This window comes from Arvicola amphibius, chromosome 2 (genome assembly GCF_903992535.2).
Source record: "Arvicola amphibius chromosome 2, mArvAmp1.2, whole genome shotgun sequence".
Taxonomy (NCBI): Eukaryota; Metazoa; Chordata; class Mammalia; order Rodentia; family Cricetidae; genus Arvicola; species Arvicola amphibius.
In genome coordinates this window covers 85,477,947-85,503,331 of record NC_052048.2, presented here as the reverse complement: position 1 = coordinate 85,503,331, position 25,385 = coordinate 85,477,947, and the positions used below count along the sequence as shown (strand labels likewise).

General features: G+C 40.7%; 1 pseudogene; it reads left to right on the top strand.

The window, feature by feature from the left end:
• Positions 1-10,225: 10,225 nt before the first annotated feature.
• Positions 10,226-25,033, top strand: LOC119807264 (annotated as a pseudogene).
• The last annotated feature ends 352 nt before the right edge of the window (positions 25,034-25,385 follow it).

Sequence of the window (25,385 nt, the reverse complement as noted above, 5' to 3'; positions counted from 1 at the left end):
AAAACTGACTTTCAAGAATTCGAATATCTGAATTTAGCACAGAAGCACAGTAGTTGCTAAATAGAAGTTACAGTCATGCTGGGCGGCGGTGGCGCACACCTTTAATCCCAGCACTTAGGAGGCAGAGGCAGGCGGATCTCTGTGAGTTCGAGGCCAACCTGGGCTACAAGAGCTAGTTCAGGGACAGTCTACAAAAGCTACAGAAGAAACCCCATCTCAAAAAACCAAAAAAAAAAAAAAAAAAAAAGAAGTTACAGTCAACGAACTGCTTTAAAGGAGGGTATATGAGCTAAAATAGAGCACTTAAGTCAAGGGTGGCCTGTCTTTCTTCAAGAACACTGTTAGCATTGTGGGGGCCAGCCAGGATAAGCTAAGTATGGGCAGGTCACTCAAAGGAAGTTCTTTACTTCCAACCATTATTACCTGCCAAAGTAAAACTCTGGCCAAAGATAAATTTAAATAGAGGCCTGAGTCTAAGTAGTTTACCCTGAGGCAATACCTGGTCTCAGAAAGCACCACAAACTGAGTTTACCTGATCACCGCCCCAAAACAGTCCATTCAAAGGAAATGCCTAACATTCTAAACGCTGCAGATAGGATCTCCTGCTAGCTTACTCAACAGGACACTCCTAGACAAATGTCAGCCAATCAAGGGTCCTAAATCTCAGAAACCCCTCATCCCCACCTTTACTACTATAAAAACCCAATTCTAACTGAGCTCGGAGCTCTTCATTTATTTCAATGCATTGGACATGCAGAGAGACCGAGTTTGCAAACTTGATTAAAATAAAGGCTCTTTGCTTTTACATAGAGGACTTGACTTGGTATCCTTGTTGGCTTTTGTTGGGACTTCTTGGATTTGGGCATAACAGCTTATGATTCATTAAATCCTTCTGCAGTTTTACATATATGTGTATAGTACTTTGCAAAGTAACTGCATGAAGACTTGTAAGACAATTTTAGACCTGAAGTTAGCCTTTAATCTTTACCTGCCCAATGACCAGGTTAGGGAATGCTGGGAATTGTAGTTCTACATTATACTCTAAATGAACCTGTAAGCCACACTTTTCTAAGAACCAGATAACTTGCTGGGATTCTGGGAGTTGTAATTCTTAGAAAATAACAACAAAGCCTCATGGGGAAGTATGGTATGGGTTTTGTCCATATAAGCCCCACTAATACATGTCTTAGGGCCACAAAGCTGGGAAGTTTTCAGGTGGTATCCTAACCAAATTCTGTTTTGGTCAGTATTTAAATTTTTAGCAAAAGCTTACTTAAACTCAGCCAAAATGATGGAATTGGTATTTCTGGAGAATTTCAAGATTAGCACCATGCCTAAGGCTTGTGCTAGTTCTTGCCCCATCCTGTTGTCACTTCAGAAAAGAATGAGAGTTCCCTTAGCTCAGGGTCTAATGCAACACTAGCTCTGACAGATCCTGTCCTTGCTAGACTAGGGAAGGCTGGAGAGGAACTCCAATAGTGTTGTTGACCACATAAGTTTATAGAGACTTGCACTAGTGGGAGGTATGGCTTTGTTGGAGGAAGTGTATCACTGTGGCGGCAGGCTTTGAAGTCTCATATATGCTCAATCCACACCCAGTGCCTCAGTTTACTGCCTGTTGCCTGTGGATCAAAGATGTAGAATTCTCAGCTCCTCCAGCAGCATATCTGCATGCATAGAGCAATGTCCCACTATGATAACTGATCGGATCACTGAACTATAAGCCACCCAATCAAATATTTTCCTTTATGCCATGGTCATGGCATTTCTTCACAGCAATAGAAACCCTAACTAAGATAAGTAGACTCCTTCCTGCAAAGCAGATGTTTTTGGATCAGATCTTAATGTGGAAAGAACAGGGGAAATCCAAGGTTGTGCATCCAAAGGTACTTCTTAAGAAGGTGGACTACCAGAAAGCAAGGAGATAAAAGGATGTTTAAAGAGTTATTTTGCTTGGCTGAAAGAATAGATGGAAAGAGAAAAAGGAAGAAAAGCACTGACTGCCATGAATGATTGATGTAGGGAGATTAGGATTTCAAAGAATAACAGGGGCCCCATCCAGATTTTACATTTGGTGGGTACAGATTTAGGTGGATAGGTCCCGGAGGAAGTTCTCATAAGACTCCATGAGGTGAACAATTACAAGTACAGAATTGTCCTCATGCGACCTCCTCTGACCTGCAGTTCTTGCTTGCAGTTGTTGGTCAGAACCACATTAATACCTTTTAAAATTACTTCATACTTATTATTATCAGCATATAAGTGTGTGTGTGTGTGTGTGTGTGTGTGTGTGTGTGTGTGTGTGTGCATACCAGAGTACCTATAAAGGGATCAGAGAATAATTTTATTCTGTTTTTTTTTCTCTTCATTCTTTTTATGGTTTAGGGACTCAAACTCAGGTCACCAGATTGCTCTTCCCACTGAGCCCTCTCACCAGATTCTTTTGACCTGACATTTTGTAGCTCACAGCCAGCCTGGGCTGGACTGAATAATTCCTTTGCTGCTTTTAGAGGGAACAGCAAAAAAATAAATAAACAAAAATAAAACCTCTTTGTTTCACATGTGATTTCATTCTCTGTTTGAAAGTACGTAGTCTGGTTCAGTTTCTAATTGTACTCATGAAAATAGGGTTATTATTTCATACCTGTACCTACCTACTGATGACAAACATTTGGATAAACTTGTCAAATATCATTTCAGTTTTCTTCATAATTTATTGCTAAAAGCACAGATGGTGTAGGAGGTCCTTCTGTCTATGTGTTGTTTCCATTGGTTAATAAAAGAACTGCCTTGGCCTATAGCAGAGCTGTGGGGAAACAGAGCTAGGTGGGGGGAAACTAACATGAATGCTGGGAGGAGGAAGGCAGTCAGAGAGACGCCACAGAGCCTCTGGAGTTAGATGTGCTAAAACTTTACTGTTAGGCCACGACCTCATGGTAATATATAGCCACAGGCTTTCAACCATTCTGAAATTCACATGCCTATGTCGACAGCATACTATGAAGAAGGTAATAAAAGTCACATATGTAGAATCTTGTAGGTGCTTTTAGTCTCAGAGTAATAAGCAAATATGAGGTTGTATTCTTATTACCATTGGTTCCAAAGAGAATGGAGCTTTCATAGTTCAGTAGAGTGAATGAAAGATAAGAACCTGGTTGCTGCTATTCAAATAAATGTCAGGGCTCACAATTCAAGAAGAAACTGCAGAGATGGTAGAAAAACTTTTTCATTGATATAGCAGCAGTACCAGCAAGAACAAGTCCCAAATAAAGCAAACAACAGTGAACTCTCTCTTTCTCTCTCTCTGACTCTCTCTTAATCTCTTTCCCCTTCTCTTCCATCACTGTTATTTAATGTATCCTCCATCTTATGTGAAATTCAAAAGACAAGAAGTAAAATCCCTTTGCTTCTATCTCTCACCATTTGTTTTTATGGGCGTGTTAATGGAGTTTTCTACCATTTTTAATGCCGAATACATTAATGAAAATTACAACAGACATCTTCTGCTAGCCTAAAACACAGTCAGTTAATCCTGACAAACAACATCTACAACCTTCCAATTTAAAGCTTGTGTCTAACATTTAGGGGAAAAAAATCTTTACATCTCCTGGTTGTTGAACTAACATTGTGAAATAAAATGTAACACAAAAAAAAAAAAATAAAATAAAATAAATTTTTTAAAAAATTAAAAAGTGACACAGAATTAACTTAGTTTAGCATTTACATTAGTTAAAATCAAATTTAAAAAATGGCTTCCTATATATAAACGTGCTGTCATGTAAATCACACACATGTGGCATCCAATGGAAAAAACAGTAGTAAAAATAAGACTGTGTCTCCTCTGTCCGGCAGTTTGTTTTCCCACAGCATGGAGAAAGCTAAAGTCAGATGCAATTAAATGGACTAAAGCTCTACCAGTGACTTTTGAGCCACTGGAATTAACAAAATCAATCCTCATAAATTAAGCTCCATCATCCAAAACGCTGTGGAGCAAGCAGTTGGGGTTGTGCTAACACAGCAGTCTAAACGCTACTGTCTGGTCCTTCCTGCACGGCTGTGTAAAACTCCATCTGGCCCTCGAGACCGCACATTATGAAACATGGTGTCTTCTCTATTCTGCAATTTAGGCTGACATCTGGTGGTCCAGAGGAGCGGCGAGTAATGCTTCCGTGGATGTTTGCTGGAGCGCGAGGGCTGCATTTCTCAGGTTCGCCTTTGTCTCTCTGAAGTGCTTGAAATTGCCACCAAACCAGTTAATTACATGGAAATTCACGGTGAATGACAATTTGAACAGCAGAATAATAAGGGTGAAGAAAGTGACCTTCACGTGATAAATTATATACATGTAAGTACACGAAGTTGCCTAGAAAGCATCAATAGAAAACCCCCATATCCCGGCCAATTAGACCCACTCCAAAAGGGGACTATTTAATGGCACCACACTGGGTGTCAGAATGGGAAATTGGTAGACATAAGATTTCTTTCTTTCCTTCTTGCTAGATTATTTAGAGAAGAAGCATGAAGGAGAATGAGGGGAGGGGTGGCAGGACCTACGGTGCACCCACAGAAAATTGTTTAAACAGGCGTAGGAAACGTTCAGGAGCATTTATCCTGTTCTCCCCTCTGGGAAGAAGAGGACGCTGCCATTTAGCAGCAGTCCAGATGGCAAATCACAATAGTGGAACAATGTCCCAGCCCTGTGCCTGTAATATTAAGGAAAACCCTCCAAATATCTCCAATTAATCTACTGTGCTGTGTTCCACTAATCACCAAATCCTGAGAGAAGAGTGCTCTCCCTTGTCAGCCTCATGATTGCAGAGCGGCTCCTACAATTAACCACGGCAACAGATGACACGCCCCTCTAGACTTGACAGACCCAGCTTGCCTGTACCAAACCGTAGTGTTCTTATGATGAATGATGTCAAAGTGGTGTTTGTGCATTCAGACCGACAATTTTTTTTTCTGTCATTTGCAGTGATTATAAATAGAGTAGGAAATAAATGCACCACGTGGGCGTTCGACTGTGTGACCATAATCACACACTGTTTTGGACGGACAGATTATGAGCAAAGCTCCCTGTTATGAAAATCAGTCACAAAATACAATGCAGGGAATAAGTGAAGAAAGGCTTTAACTCAGCCAGGAGAGTGCACACTGAGCACTTGCCTTGGTCTCTGTTTTCCACTTAACCTTTGACTCTGAAAAAGGCTATAGGAAAGGAGTGCCAATTACCCATGCTTTTGATGCATAGCCAAGTCCTACAGCAGGCAGGCTTGAGCGGAGGATGTTTAGTCTCATAAAGGTCACAGGAAAAATCAAAGGAAATTGCTTTCAGTTGCTACACATCCAGGCTGATGTGAGCTGGGGTCTGGAAAAGATTTGTGCACACCCTTTGCCATCTTAAAAGTTTAGTTTTAATGAGAAGATATAATCTCTTTTAGGAAATATTTGACTTTCTCTGGATACACTTACATAAACTTTAAAAGGGAAAGAATGGACATGTGCTTTGTATTAGAGGTTGGATTTCAAATGCCCTCCACAGGGCATGTGTCAAAAGTTTGTTCCTGAGTATGCAGTGCTATTGGGAGGTGGTTGAACCTTCAGGAGCTTCAGGCTAGTGAGGGAGGATAAATCATAGCAGCATGGGCTTAACAGAGCTGCAGGACCCTGGGCCCTTCACTTCCCATTCTGCTTTTCATGTACCGTTGTGTGGAAGCCTGCTATATGGTATACTCCATCCTACCAAGCTCTGCATTTCCACAGGTCAGAAGCTATACAACCAGGCCACCTACTAAAACACCCACTGTGAAGAAACCTTTCCTACTTATATATACATTTTTCAGGTATTTTGTCATGATAGACAGTTGACTTAAATATTCTTTAAGAATGTGCATGCTTAGAATAGCTACAATTAATTGCTACTGGTAGCTGAGGTCTGATATGGGTGTTCCCATGTTCTTGGCATCTTCTTCAAGAAAAGAAATGGACAGACAGCTTGAAAAGTATCAAGCATGCTTTATTTATGCAAAGGCATTGTATAGATCAGAGAGAAATAGCATTGTCAAGAATGACAGCAGGCCCCACACTTTGCCTGAGTCGTCTTGTATAGGGTTTAAAGGAAAGAGCCTGATTAGTTTCTACAGGATATAGTTTGAATGGATCTTAGTTTTGATGGACAGATTTAAATTACATAACTTTTCCTATTGTGCATATCCCATAATGCACGTGATTCATATACATATTCAATTATTTATAGGACAAAGTCAGTAAATAAGAGGTTTTCCATAAAGTTCACTTAGAAGACACTGCTTGCATTATTGTACATTCACCCAAACCAACCTTGGGCAAATCAGCTTCTGTTCTCTCCTGTTTGGTCATAACTGAAGTGTGACTGAATAGGATTTGTGTTGTTAATAGAAAGAGAACCCTATCCCACTGATGGGGGTCCAGAGTTCTAAACAGGCTCTTACGTTGCATAGTTCAGGCGGGTGCCAACCAAGTAAGTTTTCTGTTGTTTTATTAATAACTCAAGTAAGAAATTATCCTTCTCAAAGATCTCTGATACAGTTTGACAGTTGAAAGGTTTTATCAGTTAAAAGGACAACCTCACCAAATAAATTTTAGTAAAATACAAATACAAGTTATGAGGGTGTATACCTGCAAGTTATAAAGGTGTGATGACAAATACAAGTTATCAAATTTCTCTCTCATGCTGCCTTTCATAGTCTTAAAAATACATTTCATTGTGCAAAAACACCTATCACAATCATTCTGCTGCTGTTTAAAATTATGTTTTCACAAACCCAAACAATTCTTGTGAGTTCCAGAGAGCCAAATTAAAGGATCTACCTTAAACAGGTCAGATACACCCCTCTCAATTTCTTGGTCCTAAAAATGTGTTTTCCTAAACTTAACTTTGTTCTATGTCCTGCCAATACCTTAAACTGGTGTAAGAAATACTAGATGTTTCCATACCACGAACACCGGACAGGAGTAAAGAGATCAGCTACCCCAGAATGTGACCAACACCCAGCTTTCTCAGGCCCCCTCCCAAGATGATTCCAACAAATAAGCAGAAAACAATCTTGAGAATCTGCCATCCCAGTTCTTTTAACCTGTTGTGCCTAACCTCCTGCCTTTTTATTATAAAAAATAGATGGAAATGTAATGGCCTGTCCTGTCCCTATAATTGAGAAACCCCACCCATCCACTGTTGAGGCAGGTGGATTTTTCTTCTCCTTCCAGTCTGAGCTTCTTTCCTTTTCTGTCTCTCTCCCAAAGATGTAGCTTCAGCTGTGACTCTTCTCCTCTCCCCACCTCTGTTTCTCTCTCTCTCTCTCTCTCTCTCTCTCTCTCTCTCTCTCTCTCTCTCTCTCTCTCTCTCTCTCTCTCTCTCTGCTCTTCTCCTGTCTCCCCTTTCCCCCTTCCTCTTTATAACCCACTAAATAAATATCCAACCACACTCTGCATGGCATATACCTATTCATCTTGGTCTCTCACCCACCACGCAGCTCCCTGCCTAGGCTCCCTGCCTGGGACTCATTGCCCCTCATGGCCGGCAGGCCATTTGGGGACTCCCTGCCTGAGATGGCTATCTTTGTGGCCTGCCATGGTCTCATGCCCCGCTGCCCACTGATGCCACTAGGGGAATGGTGGTGCCAATTTATTTTTACCATTACATATATTATATTAAAAGTAATAAGCATAATGTAAGTCTCAGTTTTACCAGTTTACTTTCTTTGCAAAATTATTTTTATAAATGTAATTTATATTTCTTCTACCGTACTAGTTTAGGTTTGAAAAATGGCATGGTGCTAAACATAACTAAAACCATTTCCCTGGAAAAGCAATATTATATTTTCTCCTTCAAGGCAAGAAACTTAACCATCTTTTCTAAAATCTATTTTTCTTTTTATATGTATGGCTATTTTGCTTGCCTATATATCTCTGTACCATGTGTATGCAGTATCCACAGAGGACAGAAGATGGCATAAGATCCCTGGGGTTTGTTGTGAGCTTCCATATGGGTGTCAGGAATCAAACTCAGGTCTTCTGGAAAAGCAGCCAGTGCTCCTAACCATTGAGCCATTTCTCCAGTACTTCATCACCTTATCACAAAAGTCAGAATCTTAAAGGAAATTCATGTCTGCAGTATGGCACTCCTTCCATCTGAGACTTACAGTGTGTGTTGGACCAGACATGTGAACTGCTCAGGATTTCACCAGGGCCTATTCCTACTGCCATCTGCACTAGCACCAGTGCTCCTTGATATTGCTGACCTGTGGTGACAGCAAAACCAGAATGCCAGTGGCAGACAATGTGACAAATCAGCATGTCTTTCTTGGCCAGTAAGTTACTTACATAGAATGCAAACCTACCAGGAATCTTTGCAAAATAGCTCCAAGCTTGTAAAAATACAGCACACCCTCAAAAGAAGGTTCTGGAAAGTTAATTTAAGTACAAGAGCTAAGCATGGACCTTTCAATCCCTAGTAGAATAGAGCCTGCTCATTCAGGTGGCCATTTGCTTTCTTTCATTGACTCCAGCTTGAGTGTGATACTCTGGTGATGTTTTTTGTGATGTGTCTCTCAGAACTGCAGGTTTGTGGTTTTAAAGACTGAAAGTAGATGGCGAATGGCCAAGGTTTTTTGATACAGAAGGAACAATGATTCTACTTTGGAGAGGGGGGGATTTTGCTAATAATGCCGCTGGTTGTTTACATGACTATCACAACTAGGATGCAAGCAGTCAGTAGGTGGTGACCTGAGAGCTCCTGTTTTTCCTGCCTTTGTTCCAGCCATTACTTACCAGGTTATAGAAGCAAACCAAACATTTCCCAGATTAATTCTGAACACTCCTCTTCTCACATTCCTGGATGTCCACATGGCTTCCTTATAGAAATCTGAACCCAGAAAGCAAGTCAGTCAAATACAACAGCAAAACGACAGCAAAGAAGTGTGAGAAATACCAACAATCCCATCAGCAAACAAGTGATTTCCTTCCTTCTCAGAGTCACAGGCTTTAACTGTCACCAGCAGAGTGCTCATTTAAGAGTGAGTGTTAGAACTCAAATCTGGAACAAGTAATTGAGCCTATTTAACTTATCAACATACTGGATGTGGCTGCCAAGTTACCTCAGTAGCCTTCAGTTCCTACCTATTACAGAATCCTTTTGGCTGGCACACCCCACCCCTACCCTAAATTTCTCCAGCCCAGGGGCTGGGCTGTTCTTCCTTCTGCCCTGCCCTATACAATCTAACCATTTCATCTACTTGTTACTCTGCCGGTCTCTTAGGCAAGTCTATTGGCCCAGAATACCCATCTTGGTTAGTAGCCCCCCCCCCCCATCTTCCAGCTTTCCTCACTTGGCCCAGTTCAGGGCCACAGTCACTCTGGACTCTCTCAGAGGTCTCTCCCTCTGGCTAGGCTCTTTCTTTTATCTACAATAAAATTTCTCCTCCACCCTACATAGGAGAAGTCATGTGCTTCCTTTTTTTAAATTTCTTTTCTCATTCAAAGAGAAAGCTTTATCTCTGCTAGAACAAATTACACCCTGGCCATGATATGAGTCACCAAGAAACTGCTCCACTGCTATTGTATCTATTTCCTGGAAAGTTGAACAGGAAGAAGTCATCTGGGCAAAATAAAAGGGTCAACACGGTGACAGTTCAGAAATAAAGACTTCATGAGAAGAAGGAATACCTTTGACAGAGGCAGAGAGCAAGGAAGGAAGGAAGGAAGGAAGGAAGGAAGGAAGGAAGGAAGAAAGAAAGGAAGGAAGGAAGAAAGAGAAAAACACAACTATGGGAAGAAAAAAAAAGAAACCAGAACATTGAGGGGTATGTATGAATGCATAAATTATTTAAATTTTATCCCACAGTTTTAAACATCTACTGGTAGAAATTAAGGAAGCAAATATGATTTGGAGTCCCAGTGACTCAGAACATGCATTTGAATGCTGAGAAATGAGAAAACAGTTAGGACTAATGCAAAACCTGATATAGGATGGGGATTTCTTTGTAAGAAAAGCTGTGCTATATTCACTGGAGCAATGATCAGTCAGACTGACAGAAAATAGGTAGAATTGTAACAGGGGAGTTCAATGGTTAAGGTCAAACCACAGGACCCACTAGGATCGAAGAACCAAAGTCCCTCCATTTTGTCCTTTGCCTCCATCTTGTATCTTGTGTAAGCTATTTCCTGTGAAATGTTCCAGTCCTCAGAAATGGCTAGGGGCAAAAGTAACAGACTAGCCATCTGGAAAGTACAGATAACCATAGAATGTCCCCACCCAAAGGTGAGCCGATAAGAAAACTTGACAAGCAACAGGTGAGGTTCGAAAATAAAGGTTTGTGAAAAGTTCCTAGTCATGAGCCAAACCCAGCTAATGTAACCTTTCTGGTTTTCGCCTTCAAATAATGCTCTCTAGAAGGGTGGAGTACCTCCTCTTGCTGCTGCACTGACAAGGTCCCTACTGGTTTCTACTCAAGCACAATAATAAACCTTGCATTTGCATATCAATGAGTCAGTCTCCCTGGTGGTCTTTTGGGGTCCCCATGGACTGGGCACAAAAAAAGAATAAGAAAAAGGCATCCGAGTTAAGCCTGTAGGACCCACTGAGGGTGTGAATGAGAGCTCCTGAAAAGAAACTGGACTGGATGTGTGGAGACTGACTGGTGAGAACTGCAGCAATGTTCTACCCTACGCAAAGAATTACAGGCAGTTGAAATCCTGAGAGCAGGAGAAATATCCTTTCCTAGGGAGGGCACACCAATTGGATATCTAATACCAAATAGTCAGCTTTGAAAACATACATACAAATAACATTATACAGACTGAGCAAATATATATATATATATATATATATATATACACATATATATATATATATGCACAACTTTCTCAGTCTGTATAATACATACATACATGTATATAATGTACATAAACAATATGTATATATTATATATGTAGTGTCTATGTTCGTGTGTATATGTGTGACAACAATTAATGCAAGAAGAGGCCATTGTTATGGTTTTGGTCCCTGTCCCTTTAAGAGACAAGCCACGCCCACTCCCTCCCCCATCCGCTGAGGCAGGCTGATCTTCAGCATCTGGCCTGAGCTCACTCTCTTTTCCATCTTCCTCTTGGAGAGGCAGCTTTGCTTCTGCCTCTCTCTCTCTCTCTCTTTCTCTCTCTCTCTCTCTCTCTCTCTCCTCCCTCTCCCTCTCCCTCTCCCTCTCTCCTTTAATAAAGCTTTATGTCTATTTTCTGTGTCTGTGCGGTTAACCCGCCGCTGTACCACCTGTTCACCCGCAGCCCTGGTCACACGCAGCTGCCCAGCTATGATTTTTAAGAACAAAAGCCATGAATCTGAAAAAAAGTTAAGAAACCCCTTCATATGAATATATAAGAGCATATGGAGAGAAGGGGAAAAAAAGGAAGGGATGATGTAATATAATAGAATTTTTAAAAATAAAAAGAACAATTTTTAAAAAAAATCAACACAATTCTACTACTGTATTCACATCCTAACAAGGAAAAATATCATAGATTCAGAGAAAACATTTGGCGAAAACTCATGGGTCATCCTATTACTGGATTTTTTTTTTTTTTAAAAAAGACCCCCAGAAAATAAAGAAGTCAGGAAAACATGTTCAACTTGTTAAGACATGCGAACCTACCGTTGTTTATACCCCACTGCATGGTGAAAACTCAAGGGTTTTCACTAAGTAACATACACGGTAGAGGTGCCCTTTGCTCCAGTCTTTGCAACATTGTACTCAATACTGGCCAAAGCAACAGGACAAGGAAAATAAATTTAAAAAAAAATACATATTCAGAGGTAAGAAATAAAAGTGCCTTTCTTTCCACATGATATAATCATCAATGTAATCTGAAAAAAAATGACACAATCTCTCCTGGACTTAAGCAATTACAATAAGGTTGACAGATAAGCAACTATATCAAGCATTTTTCTGTGGTTGTGAGGAAATATCTGAGGACAACTTGAGAGTAATTGTAATAAGACTTTCTTGGGCCACCAGCTCACAAATAACATCAACGAGGCTTATTATTAAGTATGAAAGCTTGGCCATAACTTAGGCTTTATCTCAACTAGGTCGTACAACTTAAATTAACCTATTTCTTTTGATCTATGTTCTGCCATGAGACTCGGTTACCTCTCCACTATAATGTGTGTCTAATTTCTTCAGTGTCTCACTGGTGTCTCCCTGTCTCTCTTCTTCCTAGAGTTTCCCTCTCTCTCTCCCCAGAAGTTCTGTGTGTTCTCTCCTGCCTAGCTATCGGCCCATTCAGCTCTTTGTTGAACCAATCATAGTGTGACATCTTCATACAGTGTAAACAAATATCCTGCAACAAGTAATGGTTTATTTTAGCTCCATTTTAACATTTTTTGTTTATGGTCCTTAGTGCCATTGTCTCTGCCTGAGGTAGCAAAACATCATATTAGTGGAAGCATAGAGAAGGATGCTCTTAAAGGAAGCAGAGTTTAAGAGACATGACTGTAAGAGGAAATATATTTCCAGGTGCCCACCCATTCCCAATTGCCCACCTCCTCTACTTACCCTACCCTGAACATTTTCAGAACCTCCCAAAAAAGCACTACCAGCTGGAGTCTAAGACTCGGATACATGGACCTTAATAGAGGACACTGAGAAGTCAAGTGTAACAACCACTCTAACATACAAAGTCAATTATTTTCCTATAGAACAACAATTGATGAGTAGAATTTACAATTAAAAATAAAATACCATATACATTTCAATCCATTCTTCCAAATGAAATACTTAAGGAAGAATTTAGCAGATTTTATACAAAATCCATGTGATAAGAACCACTAAATTCTGGTGAAAGATATCCAATAGGAATAAGAACTAAGTGAATGCCAAAATAATTCATGTCATCAATAGGATCCTATATTGTCACAATATTATTTTCCCAAAGTTTGATGCATAAATCTGATTTAACTACAGCAAAAAGCCTGTAAATTTATGTGGTGTGAATTACGTAAACTTACATACACCTGAGTCTACTACCTATATGGTTAGACAAAGATGCCCGGGGATGCTCATACAGTTTTCATGGACAAGAACAAATTTGAAGGAACATATTACAGAACCCAGAAACAAGCCTTCTTAAATACAGTCAAATAACCTTTGATAAAAAGATTAGGGAAATACAGTGGAGCAAAGACAGTCTTTCAAATATGACATTGGAAGAAGAGGACATCCATACAGGAAAAGTGAATCAGACCCAGCCTCACAAACATCCCAGAAACTGACTGAAAATGGGTCATTATCCTGAATGTAAAATGAGAAGCTTTAGAATACCTAGAAAATTGTATAAAATGTTTTGACAGTTTTCATCAGATATGTAGTGTGCATGTAACAGACCTTAGTAGGCCCCCAGACCATAGCACAACTAACTCCATGATGGAAACACTATTCAGACTGTAAAACTCAGTATGTGACAGCACAACCTGCCAAAAAAGAAAACAAAGACCAAATCCATCAAAGTCTGTATAATTCTGGGAAAGTCTCTAAATGTACTTGTCATGATTGTTTTGTCTCTTTAAGAGACAAGCCACGTCCATTCGCTTTCTGCTTGCAGCCCCAACCCAGACTCTCTTCCTTTCCCCTCTCTAGAAGAGGCAGCTTTCATCTCTCTCCCTTCTTCTCTGCCTCCCCCCTCTTTCCTCTTCTCTTCTCTTCTCTTCTCTTCTCTTCTCTTCTCTTCTCTTCTCTTCTCTTCTCTTCTCTCTTTTTCTCTTTCTCCCCTCTTCTCCCCCTTTTCCTTCCCTTCCATAACCCATCTAATAAATATCTAACTTAACTTTACTCTGTATGGTATGTTTATCCATCTCTCTCGTCCACTTGCTGCAGTCACATGGAGCTTGCCACATAGTCTCATGCACCATCCCCGCTTGGGACCCCGGAAGCTTGTAGCAAACCCATCTTCATGGTGAGCCTATCTGTCTGCCCCTTGCCCACCTGCCACCCACATGGCTAGCTGCCGGGGATGCCCAGGGGACCAGCCACCTTGGTTTGTGGACCTGCTGCCACCGGTACCCCACAGCATGCTGCTGGGGACTCACTCAAATCCGTAACAGTACTAACCTTGTTTTTTGGCTTCCATGGTTCTGCTTCTTGCTAACTGAATTTCTAACCCCAAACCTGGTTTTTGTGTTAAAAGTTCACCCTGAGAAAGGCTCAGGGCTACCCTGGGGTCCTGAACACCCAGTGTAGTCCCCAACTAGCTAAAGCAATAGGTTTATTGATTTAAACCTATGTCCAATCAGTCTTCTCTGCTGAATACCCCACAACATTTCTGGAGGTCCCACTGAGATCCCAGAGACCAGACCTTAAGACACCAAGTCTCAGAGCCCCTTGGAACAAGAGAGAATGTAATGGTCGGGGGACTCTTAAGGGGTGTTTCAACTGAGATGTTCCAGGTTCCCATACTCGAGGTTCCCAGGGCTCTTTTTGATCAATTACTGCCAATATAACACTGTCTGACAGCTCTACCCCAACAGTAAACAAATTAAAAAGTTGCTTGGTCTGTCCCCTTAGGAGGTAAGTCTTATTGATTCGGTTTCTATTTGGACACATAGGAGACGTGAAAAGCAGCTGTTAATCAAAGATCCAGGAACCATGTGATACATCACTGGATCCCTCTATCTGTTCAGCAGGTGAGGTAGCCACACCTGGTTGTTCTCCCCCCCCCCCCCTCTGTGTATTCCATCAGTTTTGTTTTGCAGTACTGACCAGTTGCTTTTTCTGATGTAACACCCTCCCTCCACCCAACTTAAAACTCACACTCTCTCCTGTTTGGAACCTGAATCCTTTTGGTTCTGCTAGATCATCCAGAGAAACCAAACAAACAAACCCCTCCACCTGTGCTACTCCAAGACCAGAAATGCTTACTTATTTTGTTCCTTGACACCTGTTTACAGTCAGGATTGGTCCTGCTACGTGGAGGTGAGGAGTGGCTGGGCCTCTCAATCAAGTACCCCTGCTGTCTAGGTAGAGAGCACACAGAAAGGGAGAAATAATTCCCCCAGGTAAGCATTCCCTCTGTTGTGCCTGCTATAAGCAGCCCCAGGGAAGGGGAAAAGTTCCCCTGGCCTCAGCCCAAAGGAAGAGAAAGCTCCACTCCTTTCTCTTTCGTGATTTATGTCTCATTTTTTAACCAGTGATCTGTAAAAGCCACCATGTTCTAAAAAAGTTTAAAAACACACTGCCCCTGGGCTGGGCACAGGGATTACTGCCAGACAGCACAGCCTGGACAGAGCCCAGAACAGATTTTTTTTTCCCTTCTTTCCAACACTGATCAAGGAGACTTTAAACAATTGTTACTAGGTATTTTTTAGAAAGATTAAAGAAAGCTGCTAGAAAAAATTGCCACCCAGGAAGCCCCAGGTATATTTTTTAAGTTATAAAAGCTAAAAAAAAATTAATGATATAAGCAGGTCCCAGTTTCTGGGGGTAGCTCAAAGGTTGTATAACAGCCGAGAACTGATTGAGACAAGCTCTTTTGTATAAATTAAATGCCCTGTTATCTTCTCTGATGATGAAACACAGTCAGACTTACAGATACCCAGCAAATTTCTGATGTCTTACCCTCTACCAGGACACTCTCTTCTAAACACAGTTCTGCCTCCAATCAAAAGATTTCAGGTATGAAAGGTCCTAAGTACAGCTGGATATTGCTGCCTCTGGATACAAGAGTTTGTGGAAATATCAAGGCCTCTATGCACCAACACAAAGGGGGGCACTAAACCACTAATCTGCACTGAGGCTGAAAAAGGCATTTGAGACTTTAAAAATAGCCCTGACTTCTGCTCCAGCCCTAGAATTTCCAGATGTCTCAAAACCTTCCCATCTGTTTGTCCATGAAATAAAATACAAAAAGGGTTACAACCCAAATTTGGGGCCATGGAAATGCTCTATAACATATCTGTCCAAACAAATGCATCCAGTAGCCACGGGATGGCTGACCCAAGAACTGTGTTGGTTATGGCTAGTTTAATGAATGAAAGCAAACAAGTTAAGATGGGTAAAGATTTTATACTCATAGCAGTCCATGACGCAGCGGAAGCCCTCCTCTGAGGAGCACGAGAATGCTGTCTGTCTAACGGACTAGGACCAGACCCCACTCCAGGCCTGCCCTCAAGTCCAGTTTGAGAAATCCGCTGTCATTGATTCTGCTGCCAGATGACATAGATGTTCATCCGTAACTGTCAGGAAATGAAAGATGAAACCAGGTTCATGGTAGCTGTTTTAGTAGTTACTTTAACTGAAACAACCTGGGCCAAATCCAGGATATGATCTATAGAGAACGAGGGCTTTTCACTGCTGGGGAAAAAGACATTAAAAAATCTTAGCCCTCCTAGAGGCTATTTGGCTTTCTCTACAAATTGTTGTCCCCCACTGCTGAGCTGCTGTTGGACAGGCTGTTCTAAGATCCGTGGGGCCAATTGATATTCTGATGACATACCACACACTGATGTTGCCTAAGACTTCATGGTAAAGAAGAAATGGACAACTCAAACCCACAGGTTGCTGGAAGACACTATAGGGAATGAACATTTCCCCCAAAACAACTGGCAGGACTCTGGTAACTAACCTTCAGCAGGTTACTCTTCTGGGGTCCACAGAGCTTTCTGAGTTGCTCAGACCACGGTATGTTATACCTAGACTGGACAGCCTAGTGTGGGATGTTTCAGTCAGATGCCAGGTTTGTGCTCAAGTAAATCCAAAACAGAGAGCCCTTACCCAGGGAGGGGTCCCAGTGAGAGACCAGCACTCTAGCGAACTCTGATCCAGCCTGCTGGAACGGAAAAAAAAAAAAGTAGTTGTTATAGGTACCTTTACCTAGTGGGTTGAAATGTTCCCTATCTGGATTAAAATTGCTCAAATAGTAGCTAAAATGCTCCTCCCAGATCTGGTCAACTGATTTGGCCTTCCCTTAGCAATAGGGTTGGACAATGGTCTGACTTTCATAGCCCAAAACCTCTCAATTAATAGCTAAAGCTTTAAATGTGGATTGAAAACTTCATTATGTATATAGATCTCAGAGTTCTGGTCAGGTAAAAAGAATAAACAAAGCATTAAAGAAAACTAACAAAATTCTCATTAGAGTCTGGCAAAAGGTGAATAGACAGACCTCCTTCCCTGTGCTTTGGGCCTGCTCCATCTCTTACAGGGAGGGATTTAATCCCTATGAGATTATGTTTGGAAGACCTTCCTTCCCCACTGCTTCCGTGGCTCATAGACTAACAGTTAGCAGAACTTTCTAAGTCACGACAGGCCCTTCAGCTCTCCATAAAGGCTATTCATTGGACTATTTGAGAGACCCAGGCAGTCTCTGAGTCTACCACCAGTTTTCCCCATTCCCATCCCACAGTGCTGTTTGGCCAGGCAGACAGTCAAAGGGGCACTAAAACCAACTTGGAAAGTACTCTACATGGTAATTAGCTCTACTCCTATGGTGAGAAGGCAGTTGCCATTACACCATAGATACACCATACCCAAATCACGAAAGTAAAAGCCACAGAGGAAGTGTCTCCAGACTATGGGCTCACTGAAATATTCCATTGGACACCCCCCCAGGCCCTCCCACTCCCTGTTCCCCACCCCCTTCAGAGACGTGTGTGTGGTATAAATACAGGGTTATTGTCCAATCCATGTGGCCATTGGGCCTGGACCAGAGAACTAAGACAAATAAAGGATGAGGTACTAGCTAGTGTGACTAGGGCCCAGCCACCCATATTTATCTTGAGCTTTGCTCACTGATGCACACTTTAAATGTCTGACTGTACTGGAGAAAGGAAAGGTATGGAGGTTTATCTTTTGAGATAAAAATACAAATATGTATGCCCTATGGCTAGCCACCCTAATTGCCAGGAAGAAGGGAATTTCCATTGCAAAAATTGGGTTTATAAAACTGAGACTTGTTGAAATTTCATAATAAAAGATTCTGTCCTTTTTGGGGATGGGGAAGAAATAAAATATAAATAAACAGGGCAATTAGACTCTGTGACACAGGAAGAGACCCTGGGGATAGAATTAATCTATTAACTATTAATCTATTAACCAAAAATTAGCCATGATTGCTGGTTATGCTTAGATACTTGGCCTCTGTACTATATAGGGATAGGAACTAACCAGACTGTCACCCCATTGACTGACAAAAATCATGTGACTGGCTTTAGTCCAAATTAACATTAGATGGTTTAACCTAGGCACTTCCCCTTATTTTGATGTCTGCTATTCTGCCTTATGGATTACTTCATCTGGATAATGAGTATTACTGAGAGCCCCTGAGACTACTTGATGGGCATGTATCAATGGTTTAACTAAATTTGTCTCTTTTAGCGCTGTTAAAAATAAGTAGACAGGTTTATCAGGACCAAGACGTATCATTCTCTGTTCTGTTGGTTCCCCTGGCTAACTACTCTGTGATCAGCACTGGCTGGGTCTTTAATTCTCATTCTGATAGGATTAACAATGGGGCCCTGCATCTCAAACTAAAATGAGATGAGCCCATAATTTGACTCATTCACTGAGAGCAGTGAGAAATATAACAGGGTCCAAGACCTTAGTAGGTTCCCAGACCTTAGCACAACTGAGTCCAGGATGAAAGTACCGTTCAGGCTGTAAAACTTAGCACACAGACAGTACCATCTACCAAAAAGGAAAACCAAACCTAATCTACCAAAATTGGTACAGTTCTGAGAAAGTCTCAAAATGTACTAACCTTGCTGTTTAGTTTCTGTCGTTCCACTTCTGACTAACTGTTCTTGTTAAATGAAGTATGTTAATCCAGAACATGGTTTTTTTGTGTGTGCTTAAAAGCAAACCCTGATAAAGGGTTATGACAGTCCTGGGAGTCTGAACAACCAGTGTATTTGCTTGCCTACTAATAAAGACTTTTTTATTGGTTTAAATCCATGCCCAAGCTGTCTTCTCTGGTGAATAAGCTACAACATAGTCAGATCCATGAAAGAAACACCTGACGTAGTCTGTGCTTTGCAAATTGCAACTCCAATCATAAAAGAAATCATAGTCTCTGAGAACAGACTTGTAATTTTTAAAAAGACAACTGGTGATCCAAAATCTACAAGGCCCTAACCAGCTTTGCAGTGTGTACATCTCCATGTCTTACCCATCTTTCCCAGCTCTTTGTCCACATGGACCCACCATGTGCCCTAACAGCAGAACATTGATTTGTCCCATCTGTGGAGCTGTTTGGGAGCACACAGGACCAGGGAAAGGCAACAGTGAGTGCAATGTCTAATCTCCAGTCAACCGGAATTATAGTCACAAAGGAAATACAGATCTGGATGTTTCCAGAGAGGTGAAATGATGTGGGAAGGCCTGCTCTGGTACCTGGCCCCATCCTATGAACTGGGGTCCCAATCTGAATGAAAAATTGGAAGCTATCTGAGCACCAGTATTCATCCCTCTATGACTGCATGACTCCCACAGCCATGCTTTCCATAATGTGATGTGTCCCCTTTCACCCTAAACCAAAGCAAACCAGGCCTTCCAAAGTGCACTCCAAGAGCAAGCGAAAAGTAAGCACTGCACAGCAGCACCGTGCAATGGTGGCACAGGTCTGCAGCTTCCACTCCTGAAGCTGAGGGTCTGTTTCCTTCCAAGTCAAGAGAATCTTCATTCGTGAAAAGAACAAGATGAAGACTGCTCAGTTTGCACGGTAGTATTTTCTCTGAGAATATAATTAATTATAAATTTATAACAAAGATGACCTTTTCTTCTGCTCAGAGTATGAAAACTGTGGTCTCCTGTTCACCTTGCTTCTACTCATTTAACTCAAAACTACTATGAGATCTTAAGGGAAGAACGGGTTTATAGTTTCAAAATGAGTTAAATGATTTCAGAAGCACAGATTCAACTGACAGAGAATATCAGGTGCATGTATGTGGTTTAGGTACCTCAACCTTATTTCATTAAAAATGTTTTAGCTAAATTCTTTAAAATTTCTACTGATACCACACACAGAAGTTTTGTGCCAACAGCCAAAATAAATTTAGCTACTTTAAAGCAAATTTGGAAATCAAGAAGGGAAGACCTATAAAACCCACGAGTCTGACTGGCCAGCTCTCAGCTGATATGCCCATCAGTCTGTTCAGGTTTCTTTTCCTTTGAATCTTGGACTGTTTTAAGTCCCTAACTTCTCGAGGATATAAACCTCATTATTTTCTAGCTGTTATACCCCCAATATTTTAATATTTCTTTGTTTCAAAAAGACTTGGCTTGCATCAAAGCTTTCTATAAATAACAAAGAGTATATTCCAAGGATGAATTGTATGAAACAGTAAAGTGGGAACTGCTAAGATATGGGAGGAAAGGAGGATGGGAGGGCTGATAGGATTAAGGCACATCATGTGCATGAATGGAAGTGGCATACGAAACTCTTTGTTCAATTAATATATGCTAATGAGAAAGACCAAAGAACGAGGAAAAAGAAAGCCTAAATGTAAAATGATGACCCTAAATGAAACATGACAAAAGAAGATGAACCCCTTCTTCCCTTAAGATCGCATAGTAGTTTTGAGTTAAATGAGTATAAATTCTTGCTTTAAAGAGATGTTAATCTATAATAAGGAAAGCAATAAAGAGCCTTTATTGTCTAATCGAGTTAATCTTCCATAAACGCTTTAATTTTTACTAATTCCACAATTAAACATAAGTGTGAGAGAGATAAGTGCCCTTCAACTTTATTGGTAGTCTCAGAAGGAGAGCAATGAAAATAAAATATCTTTAAGTTGATTTTAAACCATAAACTTGTGTGAGTAGCAAGATAAAAACCAAGCAACAATAATCCATTCATGTCACAAATTACCCTGTAGCATAAACTGACATCAATGTGTCCAAGGGTGATTATAAAGCATGGAAGAGAAATAACAGATTTCTTAGATAATCTGAAAAAGATTGGTAATACCTATGATTGCCCATAGGTCAGCCCCTGAAGACACTGCAAATCCTATAAGAAAGCATAGGGAAATGAGGTCAAATCCTTTTACATAGATATCATAAGTAGGCTAGTTATTAGTGATATGGGCAAATACTATTAATTAATAGCAAATAAAGAAATATAGGCATTGTTCATATGCATAGGCAGTATCTATATATTACCAAAGAAGGAATACTTATTCAACACCAGTTTTTATGTTCTACCTACATTTAAAGTCAATAAAAACTGAAATTTACTCGTAATAGTTTTGTGGGTGTAAGCAATAAAAATGTACTTTTGAGTTCAAAATAAAACAAAAATAACAATTTTAAAGTAATCTTCATTTTAAACAGCTTAAATACAGGTTTCAATTTTTTAATTATTTAAAAAAAGAGAATGTTGCAGAATATTTGCATAACAATGAAAGATGTGTTGTGTTTGTTCTGTTCAACTATTGCATTTGATTAATTACATAAATATGTGTTGCAGTTTTACCTTGCCTGCCTAAGGCCCCTGACTGATCTAATTAAAAACTAAAGGCCCACAGCAAGGAAGGAGGTATAGACAGAACTTGTGGGCAGGGAGAATAAGGAGAAGGAGGAATTTAGGCTTGAGGAAAGAAAGAAAAGATGACAGGGAGGTGACAGGGACTAGTGAGCTAGCCAGACATGGAATAAGCAGGAAAATAGGACATTCAGAATAAAAGAAAGGTAAAAAGTCCTGACGCAAAATGTAGCTGAACAGAAACAGGTTAAATTAAACGAAAAGAGCTAGCGGGACAAGTCTAAGCTAAGGCCAAGCATTCACAATTAGTAACAGCCCCCCATGCCTTTATTTGGGAGCTCATTGGTAATTTAAAGAAAATGCCAACAACAAGAGAATTTCCATTAAATTCAAAATGTGAATTTATTGGTAGATTGGTAAAGACAATGGAGTCTAACTTTTAATTGCAACATGCTGGAAGTATTAAAAATAAATATTCTTACAGCCATATTGGGTTCTAATGTTATTTGTCACCCTCTGTTTGTGAAGCTTCATTAATGTAAGGGAACCTGTTACGATAGCTCAGGGGGAGAGCGCTTGCTTTGTTTGTACAAGGCCTTGGGTTCAACTCCCAGCAATGTAGTGACAACGAAACACCAAAACAAAACTGATAACAAAGCAGCCTATTATGAAATTGCATTCCTAGGGTCTCCTTCAGGGCATTGAGATCAGCGATCCTGAGACCAGAAGAAGCACATACAAAAGTAAAGATGGACAAGGAACCATGGGAAAGCTATACCTCTGTGTCATAGTTTTCACTGGTAGGATAATAGGTCCTCTGAAAAATCTTTCCAACTATAGCATGGGTATGTCAAGTGACAGAATCTGAGGTGGGAAATGAAGACACAATAAGCTTTTTGTTATTATTAAAATTTCAGGGGCCTCGGGGCTGGAGAGATGGCTCAGCGGTTAAGAACATTGCCTGCTCTTCCAGAGGTCCTGAGTTCAATTCCCAGCAACCACATGGTGGCTCACAACCATCTGTAATGAGGTCTGGTGCCCTCTTCTGGCCTTCAGGCATACACACAAAGAATATTGTATACATAATAAATAAATAAATTAAAAAAAAATTTCAGGGGCCTAAGAAATGGCTCAGTGAGGGTAAAAGCATTAGCCACTAACTCTAACATGTTGAAGGAGAGATCCCTAAATTGCCCTTTACTCCACCTCAACAACACCACACACACACACACACACACACACACACACACACACATACACACACACACACGAATGTATCTTTATAAAAGTTTTTTAAAAGCTCACTTTTAAATAAGTTTGTTTCACAGTTATACTGAGACAAAATGACAAGCATTTCAGATACACCTTCTGCTTCTGCTTCTGCTTCTGCTTCTGCTTGATTTTTCAGCATCACAGACCTGAGTATTAGGTATCCTTGCTGATGAAGCTGCACCGGCATATAATCATCAGCAGAAGGCCTTACCTAAATACACTAGCAGGCAGTCTTGATGTCCTGCGTCCTGTAGCTTTGCATTCATAGTTAGAGCTTCATGCAGAGTCATATACGATTTTACCCATGTAATAAGTCCCCCATGCTCCACTCGCTCAGCCCTTCTCCACTCAGCCTTCACAATCTTGCTCTTTCCTTTTAAAAATCACATTGAAATTTTGCATTTTTTTAAAAAAAGGATCACATAGTTGAAATTATGTATCCAGCTTTTGAAATCATGAAAGACTAACTTCTGTTTTTTTGATACTCTGCATTTAATCTCTGCCTTTTCATGGTCATCTGGGAGCTTGCCACTTTGTAGTACTGAATAATATAACATTCTCAGGTTGAGCCATAGATTATTTATCCATCGATTAATGAAGAACGTCTTGGTTGCTTCTAAATTTTCACAATTACCAGTAAAATGTGTGTGTGTGTGTGTGTGTGTGTGTGTGTAGATTTTCTTGCTTTTAAATGTTCTTAACATCTTTGAGCAAATACTTAGGCATATCCAGGTTTTATTTCTGGCTGCTGAGTTAAAATACCCTGAAAAAAAAAAACAGTTTGGAAGTGAAAGTGTTTATTTCAGCCCCTAATTTCAGGTTACAGCCTACCAGAGCAGGGAGTAATAGGAAGCAGGAACTTAAAGCAACTACGAACAGTCAGACGAAAGTAGAGAGAAAATGAGTATAGTTTTGTTTCCTCTCAGCCCCCTTTCCCTGCTTATCACTATACAGCTTAAGATCCCATACCTAGGGAATGGTACCACTCACAGTAGGCATGTCTCTAGCCTCATTACCATAATCAAGGCCACAGGCATGTCTACAGATCGGCATGGTCTATACAATCCTTCACTGAGGCCTTCTTCTCATTAGATTTTACAATGTGTTAAATAAACAATCAAAATTAATCATTTTAATATAGAAATGTATTATGTATTTACAGTATGAATATTTTGTAATATGTAACATTACAAATATAGTATGGATAATATTGTGATAAACCTCCAAGTATCTTCCAAAGTAGATGTCATATTCCTCATTTCCCCCATTTCATCAGCATTTGGGTTTTTGTTGTTTCAGATTTTGATGATTCTGATAGTCATCTTTCATTGCTAATTTGAATTTTAGTTTTTAATAAACGAATATGTGGAGCATTTTCATTATACTTTTTTTTTGCTACTTGTATGTATTTAATGAGATGTCTTTCACCAGTTGTAAATCAGATTGTTCATTTCCTTATTTTGGGGATTTAAGAGCTGCTTTCTGGGCTTATTTGATCTACAAAACTTCCAGGTTCTAAAGCTTCTCAACACCTCCAGTATTTGCATGCTGAGAGTAACTGTATACGAAAATAGATCTCCAGAAGTCATCGCTGGTGCGATATCCCGAGGGCCAACTTGGGCTTTGGTCTGGCAGGGCGGTGGCGGAGAGCGGACAGCGCCTTCAGTTTCAGAAAGCAGCGGGATCAGTGCGAGAACCAGGAGCTTCAGGCTCCTGGAGGAATTGCCACACCACCAGCGTACAGTCAGCTTCTGGCTTTGTATTTGCTCCAGAATAACATGAATAATGCAAGATCTTTGGAAGAGGATTCCATCTGTTATAAGTTCTTCAAATTCTGAACTTGGGAGAATTTGGTCAGTAGGACAGCGAATCTGGCAGAGAGATTTCCTGGTAATCTATACCCAATCTATATCAACGCCCACCAGTGGTCGGAGACTGTGCAGCCAATCATGGAAGCTTTTAGAGATGCACTGAAATGTGCTTTCGCCCTGGTCTCTCAAGCTTATACCTCCAAATCACAGATGATTTCGGTGCCTTTATTGGCCTTCCTGTGGAAGAAGCTGTGGAAGGTGTATTGGAACAAGGATGGCAAGCCGACTCTGCCACAAGAACGGTTCTTCCCAGGAAGCCAGCCTCAGGAACCCTGGATGTTTCCTTTAACAGGTTTCTTCCCTTATCAGAGCGTGCACCAGTTCCACCAATCCCCAAAGAGCAGCAGCTTGCCAGGCTGACCGACTACGTGGCTTTTCTGGAAAACTGATAGATCTGAGTTCAAGATTCACCTTCAGCCCCTGTCACTGACAAACTTGGAGTTTTATTCCGAGTTCACTGAACAGGACTAGTACCTCGGTGTCCTCTGGGTGTGATAAAATGCACATAGACGGTGAAGGGATTGAACAGTTTCCTCCTCAGACACTGCTGAATGTCCTTGGAACAGTTCTCATCTGTCTGGATCACTTAGGTTGGAGCCATCAGTATTATGCAGCTAGTTTCTGTCAACGACTAGACTCTAAACACAAGCTGTCCTGCTGCAGGGAGCAGAGAGGGTGCTGTGGCGCACACCACACTCTTGCATACCTTTGGACTCTAGCTGTGTGTGCTCGAGGTTTGTG